Below are 6,822 nucleotides of genomic sequence, written 5' to 3'. Positions count from 1 at the left end.
AAAAAAAAAAAAAAAGATAAATCCTATCAGTTGTTTCTGAAATGATTTTATAGAGACAATAAAAAACTCTGAAGTTCCATTTGGTCTTTGGTCCTTGGAAATGATTAAACAGACTCTCTTGTTTCAATGATACTTTTTAAAAATGTGGTTCTGTCTCCTTTATTTTTACTGTGTAATGGATTCTCCTTTTGATTCCCTCTTTCTTTCCTTCATATGAGGGAATATTATTTAAAAAGCATACTTTTTTTTTTTTACAGCTAATTGTTCGCATTGACGGTAGGGGGTAATCAGGTACCTCACTCTCTTTCCTATGCCTGCTAATACCCACAAATTTTCCTGGGCATATTGAAGATCCCCTGACGAGAAAAGTTATTTCCTCACTAATCTGTATCTGCTCACCCTGCTCCAGTGCACGTAAGTGATAAGTGCGCAGTCCAGCTCCAGCTGTGGCAGAGTAAAACACTCCATACAATGAGCTCTAATATTTTTCCTGATGCAATTTAATAGCCCAGTAAGTTTAACACCCCCTCAAATGTTTTTAAGACAAATCAAAATGTGGTTCTAATTGTATGACTTTTTTTTTTCAAGTGTTGATTTTTTTTTCCTCTTTATTCCTTAGTATGATCTATTTAGTATTAATAAGAAGGAGGCCTCATTCATTTGTGGAGGCATCTGAGTCAACTTGGCACCGCCACACGCACTGTTAGACTTGTTGGTTGACACTCTTAGGGAGTTACAGAAAACAAAGCTTGCTATTCTCCATGAATTACTGTGAAATATGCCCAAATTTATTAACTGCTTAAAAGATTAAGGATTAAGCGGATCAATAAACAGACTGATCAATAAACAAACTCAAACTATGTATTAAATAACAGAATATAAGGTGGTAGTTTGCCACTTTTTAGATACTAACATTACAGCAGTGTCCCGTGAGTGGGAGCTGTATTTGTTGAGTTTTCTAAGTAAAATAAAATCTCTCCTCAAGCTCCAAAAAACTTTCTTAACATGAACACAGTGTGATTGCTGTAGCAATGACTAAGTTTATTTGGTAGTATATACTAAGGTTATTTGGCTTAGGCAATTTTGAGTCTCTGTTTTTGTAGAATGGAGCTATATTGTGAATATTTCATTTTCTGAACTTTGATCTATATAGTAGGCACTTATGAATTTATAGATGCACATTAAATTCTCATATGGCTCAAATGCAAAGCAGCTATGGTCCATTTGCTGCAAGGGCCTTGAATCAGCATCATGGAAAACATGAGGATCCAGTAATCCGACAATCAGATGCTCAGTTCATTTTAAAATTGGAATGACCCAGTGGAACGTTACCTTAAGGTCAGGAAATGGTGTATCAGGCTAAACCAAGTGAACAAAAAGTTCCGTTTAGACATCAGCGTAGTATTGAAAGCACATTTGCATTTACACGATTTGCTTGTTTTTAGAATATATATAAATTACTTTCCTGGGGGGAAAGAAAATGCATTTATGTAAACAAAAAGAGAATTAAACATTCTCAAAGAAGTATCACATGATTAAGAAGAAGAAAGTCAAACTACAATGAAATAGACCCAGGGCATCAATCCAGTAAGAGGAAGTAATTCCGTGAAAAAATGAAGAGGTTAAGCTAAAAGTTATCTCCAGTGAGACTCAAATGCTGAACTCATTTCTTTCTGCAAACTTGGACAGTACTTGTGCAGGAGAGTGGAAGAAAGAGTGGAAATCACAGTAAATATGGATGATGGGATCTCAGTTTTAGCCCCGACTCTGCCCCTAATATGGACTAATAATGTATATATTTTCAAGTTCTTGGTTTTCTCTTTACTAAAATAGGACTGATGCTCTCTCTGTAATGGTGTAGTTGGCATTAATCTTTTTCTTCCTTTAAAACCCAACAGTCATCACCTTTTCTGTGCAGTGACTTTCCTGGCAGAGTCACTGTTCCTTCTGTTCTTCCATCAGCAAAACAGCCCCGCCTCTGGGCACTCTGAACTCTTTAAGCGACAGTCTCCATCAAAGGTTGCTCGGCCAGAACTTGGACATGAATAAGTAGCATATGTGTATTCATGGCTGAAGACACAGCTTTCACTGGCCAGTGCTTACCACAGAGCTTGGGAAATTAGGGGTAGGGGAGTCCTACAATATATTGTCTAATGAATACAAACACTTAGAGACCATTTAATCTTAGCAACTCAGCCTCCTCATTCAAACGGTGAAAGAGTTGGATTGAATGAAGTCTGAGCTCCCATCCAGCCATATAAGCAGGCGATTATCATTATTATAATCACTTTCTACCCTTTATTTGCAGATGATTGTGTGCTGCTTACTATTTGAGGGACTTGCATTCATTCCCTTGGTCCATAAATCTATTTATTTAGGTAGCTGTTAATATATCAGTTTAATGGTTAAAAAAGCAAAGGCTCAGAGAAGTTGATTGTCTTGTTTGAAGTAGATGGCCAACCATGTACAAATTAAGGTACCCTGATTCTAAATCCAGAGTTCTTATTGACTAGGTAAAAAGGTACAGAGAAAGATTCTTAAGCACTGCGGGTTCGGTCTAATTTTATTAACTCAGTGAAATGCGTTGTATAATATGGCCAAGTTTTAGACAGTCACACTGTCTGAATAATTTGCCAACCAAGAAGAGAGCTAATACCACTCACAAGCTATTTGCCTTTTGGGGTCACGAAAACTTTAATATTACAACATGTAGCAAAGAAAAATTTGTATAATCTTAGCTTTACTTTTCAATTAATTTATTATAATTGCATGGCTCTAAACCAAAAATAAATAATTATTTGCCTTTAATCATTAATCATCACTTTTGATTGTGGTATCTGGATAGCCTGATGTCAGAAAATTTGGATTTTCTTTCTTTTATTTATTTGTTTGTTTCTTTTTATTTTGAGACAGAGTCTCATTTTGTCACCCTCAGTAGAGGGCTGTGGCATCATAACTCACAGCAACCTCCAACTCTTAGGCTCAAGCAATTCTCTTGCCTCAGCCTCCCAAGTAGCTGGGACTAAAGGCACCTGCCGCAGCGCCGAGCTATTTTTAGAGATGGGGTCTTGTTCTTGCTTAGGCTGGTCTTGAACCTATAAACTCAGGGCAATCCACCCACCTCGGCTTCCCAGAATGCTAGGGTTACAGGTGTGAGCCACCTGGCTTTTTATTTCTTTACAAACCAAAGTGACAGAAGGCTAGAGTTTTTCTGCCATCTCTGGAATGTTATCAACTAAGGAAATGGGGGGCAGATCATTTAACTTCTCTAGACTAGATTGTCCTAATCTCTAACTTAGATACGTAGTGATAACTGAACCTGAAAGCTAACACATTTGCTGATAAAACATGTACTACAGTGAAAGCACTATATAAAACAGGAATGGTCATCATGACAAAATCAGGATGATGACCCACATCCCCGCTGTGATAATCCCTGGACAGCTCTTCCAGATTGAAAGCCAATACTCTATGAGCATTCCACAGTCTTCTCAAAGTGTGTTTTACTCTGTTACAAAGTAACATATTTTTTCACCCCTTAAGTAAGTCTGTTGGCTTTATAATTTACCAAGCATAATTAATTTACCTCAATCGTATATTGAGACACAACAAACTAAAAGATACTCTTTCCTCCACAATATTGGGGACCTGTAATAATTCTAGAGTTAACAGAACATGTCTTAGTTATAGCACACAGCTGTACAGATGAATCCAGTTTTTTATGGACTGGCTAACTGGACCTGAATCCAGAGTTGAGACATGAACTCTGACGGCCATGTGGAATGACTGGGGATGTTGGTCATGGCATCTTATTTTTGTCTAGATGGATAATGGAGAACTCTCCGTTTAGAATCTGTGGATAGTGACCTATTTAATATTTATTTGATGAAAGTTTTTTCAAGCATGAAATGTTCCCTATCTCCAACAATATTTGTGAGTATATTTGTTTAAAATAGCTCAGGTATCATTTGTTTTTGTTTTGTTTTGTTGTTCATTTTCATTTCTTAGGAAGCAACCATTTTTATTCAGCATTCTTATGGCCAGGATTGTAAACTTTGAGTATGTGGGAAAATCCAAACAGGAGAATTTGATAAATCAATGAAGTAAATGTTTCCCCAAGCCACACTGTCCTGGAAGTATCACTGAAGACCGCAGGTGTTTGGTCCATTCCTGCTGGCGTAATTGGAGGGAGCAGAGAAGACGCTTCTCACTGCATTTTGGTTTTGTGTCATGGTTCACAGATTTTATTGATTTCCAGAACCCAAGTGCATGACAATATAGCATAGCTCAGTGAGCTCAGTGCGTCGCAGGTGTGGAGAGAGCAGCTCCCTGCATCCCAGATTGGCTGCCCTGATGCACTTAGTTGGGTAGCTGGCTGCAGACACATCAGTGCAGCTTCCTCTGCCTCTGTTATCCCAAACTGAACATGGGGAAAACACCTACTATTTATCTGTGGGCATTAGCAAGGCATTAGCAAGGACAAATGGGCCACTAATTGTTTACAACTCTCATCAACTATACAAAAACTATTTGGATGGTCATTCTGTGCTGATGCCAACCTTCTGTGGGCCACTTAGTAAATAACAGAAGATGAAGGTCTATGCGTAATTAAATAGTGGGATGGATGGTATATAAAACCAGGCAAAATCAAATTGAATAGAGCCAAGATTCATTCACTTACTTAACAAACATTTATTTGGCACCTCGTGTGCAGTGTGCTAGTTGCTAGGGCTACAGTGATGAAAGTGACATAGATGTGGCCATAAAGGATTGTATAGACAGTGAGGGGAGCATGCTTGTAAACAGACGGTGATGGCACAGGGAAGTAAGCACTGAGGGGAATACGTTCCCTGGAGCACAGAGGAACAGTGAGTGACCTCATCTGGGGAGGTGACACAAAGCAGGGACAAAGCACAGCAGAGAGAGGATGTGAGGGAGACAGCTGTGCAGGCAGGAGGAGTCGTTTGTACAAACGCATGACATGTTCAGCGAAGCACAAGATGATGAAAAGAAATGGTAGGAAAACTCAGCGCAGTTCTCACATAGGCAAATCATTTCTCCTGGAGATTTGTCTCAGTGTTAGAACCAATTACTTGAGCATAGCATAACATTTAAATCTTTAGGTCCAAGTCTAGGGTTTGGTTTGAAATAGAATATCTGCCCTAAAGTTGAAAAGACTCTGCTGTGCTCAGCCTGGCCATGGTTCTCCATGAAACCTGGAATAAAATGCAGTATCCTCCTGTGAGTAACTCAGCCCCTGCTTGTGATCTGTGCCACCGGCCACCCCAGGCTCAGTTCTCTTCATTCTCTGCTCTTTCTGCCTCCGACAAAAGCCCATACATGGCATGTCTCACTCTCTCCCTCAAGTCTTGGCTCCAGTTACCTCCCCAGGAGGCCTTTGCTGACTTTTCTCTCTCACCAACGTCCTTCATTCATTCTTAGTTCCTAATGTGGCTTGCGTTTTTCTTTAGAGCACCTACCTCTATGTGCCGTTATATTAATAGAATACTGTGTGTCCATCTCTATTCTTAGCTCCTAACTTTCCATGTTGATTGGATTGTGACACCCATCCCCCAGAAAAACATGTATTTGTCCATTTCCTAAACCTGAGGAATGTACTGAATGTGATCCTGCTTAGAAAAAGGGTCTTTCTGAGCATAATCAAGATAAAGATCTCAGGATTTAAGGTGGACTGTAATTGATCCTAGATTTAAGGTGGGCTGTAATTCCAAAGACAAGTGTCTTCATTAGACAAGAAAAAGATGGAAGATGGACAGAGCCCATGATTCTCTTGCCCTGTGCTAACAATGATGGTAATGATGATAGTTGGGATTAACACAAAAAGAAATTTGCTTCTATTTTCTTCTTTAATCTCCTCAGAAACACATGAAATGGTTAATTATTGATGAATTATTATTATCCATTTCTATAATTAGCTAACTCAAAACTCAAGGACATGTCTGTGATCACATAGCTGCTAAGGTGTCTCATCAAACAGATCAGAAAGTCTCAGGTGGGGCAAGTGCATCTCCAAGGCCAGTGATGCCCTTCTCGATGCTTGGTCCCTTGTCTGACTGTCCCTTCTTTGACATTAGTGGTAGAGAAAAGACACAACCCTCCAGTGAGGGTGTAAGATACAAAAATATTACAATAGATATTTTCACACACACTATCTCATTCAGTCCTCTCAACACATCTGTGAGGCTGCTATTTTTGGTTTTAATTTACAAAGTGGAAATTAACTCAGCAGAGAGATGGGTGTCCATTTGATGTCTCCTGTGGTTGACTTGAATCCTCTCCAGGAAACAACTTTAAGACCATGCACAACTGTGCTGATAATGAGTCTTTCCAACTCTTTTTATTCCACATTTTGAGTTTTCAGATATTTCTCTCCTAGAATCACAAGAATGCTGCATTGCTGGCATTTTTCATCCGTGTTTTCTTTGCCATTTTAAGAAAGATTTAATATTTTTTCTCCATTGGTCACCACAAGTTCCCCCAGACACTGAGTTTCTTGCTTCTTTCTGCTCTCAAGAAAGCTGAGCAGGATGTAAAGTCGGAGGTTCTAAAACGACTTTCAAATTTTACTAGTTCTTGTACAGCCTACTTCACCTCAGCAGAAATTTTGCTTCTGTACGTAGCTCCCTCATCGCTTTTATTTCCTGACTGTGCTTCTTCTTAGCTTCATGAACCCCAGGAGGTCTGGGAATAGTGCTCCACAGCAAGATAACCTATTCAAAGAAAGGTCAACCTCCAAGAGAAGGCTAAAAAACTAGGCATTAAAAAATACGCTTTGCTGTCACGAGAACAGATAACTCTCTC

Source organism: Otolemur garnettii, unplaced genomic scaffold, assembly GCF_000181295.1.
Source record: "Otolemur garnettii isolate 467f Iridium unplaced genomic scaffold, OtoGar3 scaffold00069, whole genome shotgun sequence".
NCBI classification, from domain to species: Eukaryota; Metazoa; Chordata; class Mammalia; order Primates; family Galagidae; genus Otolemur; species Otolemur garnettii.
Note: the sequence above shows the minus strand (reverse complement) of the source record.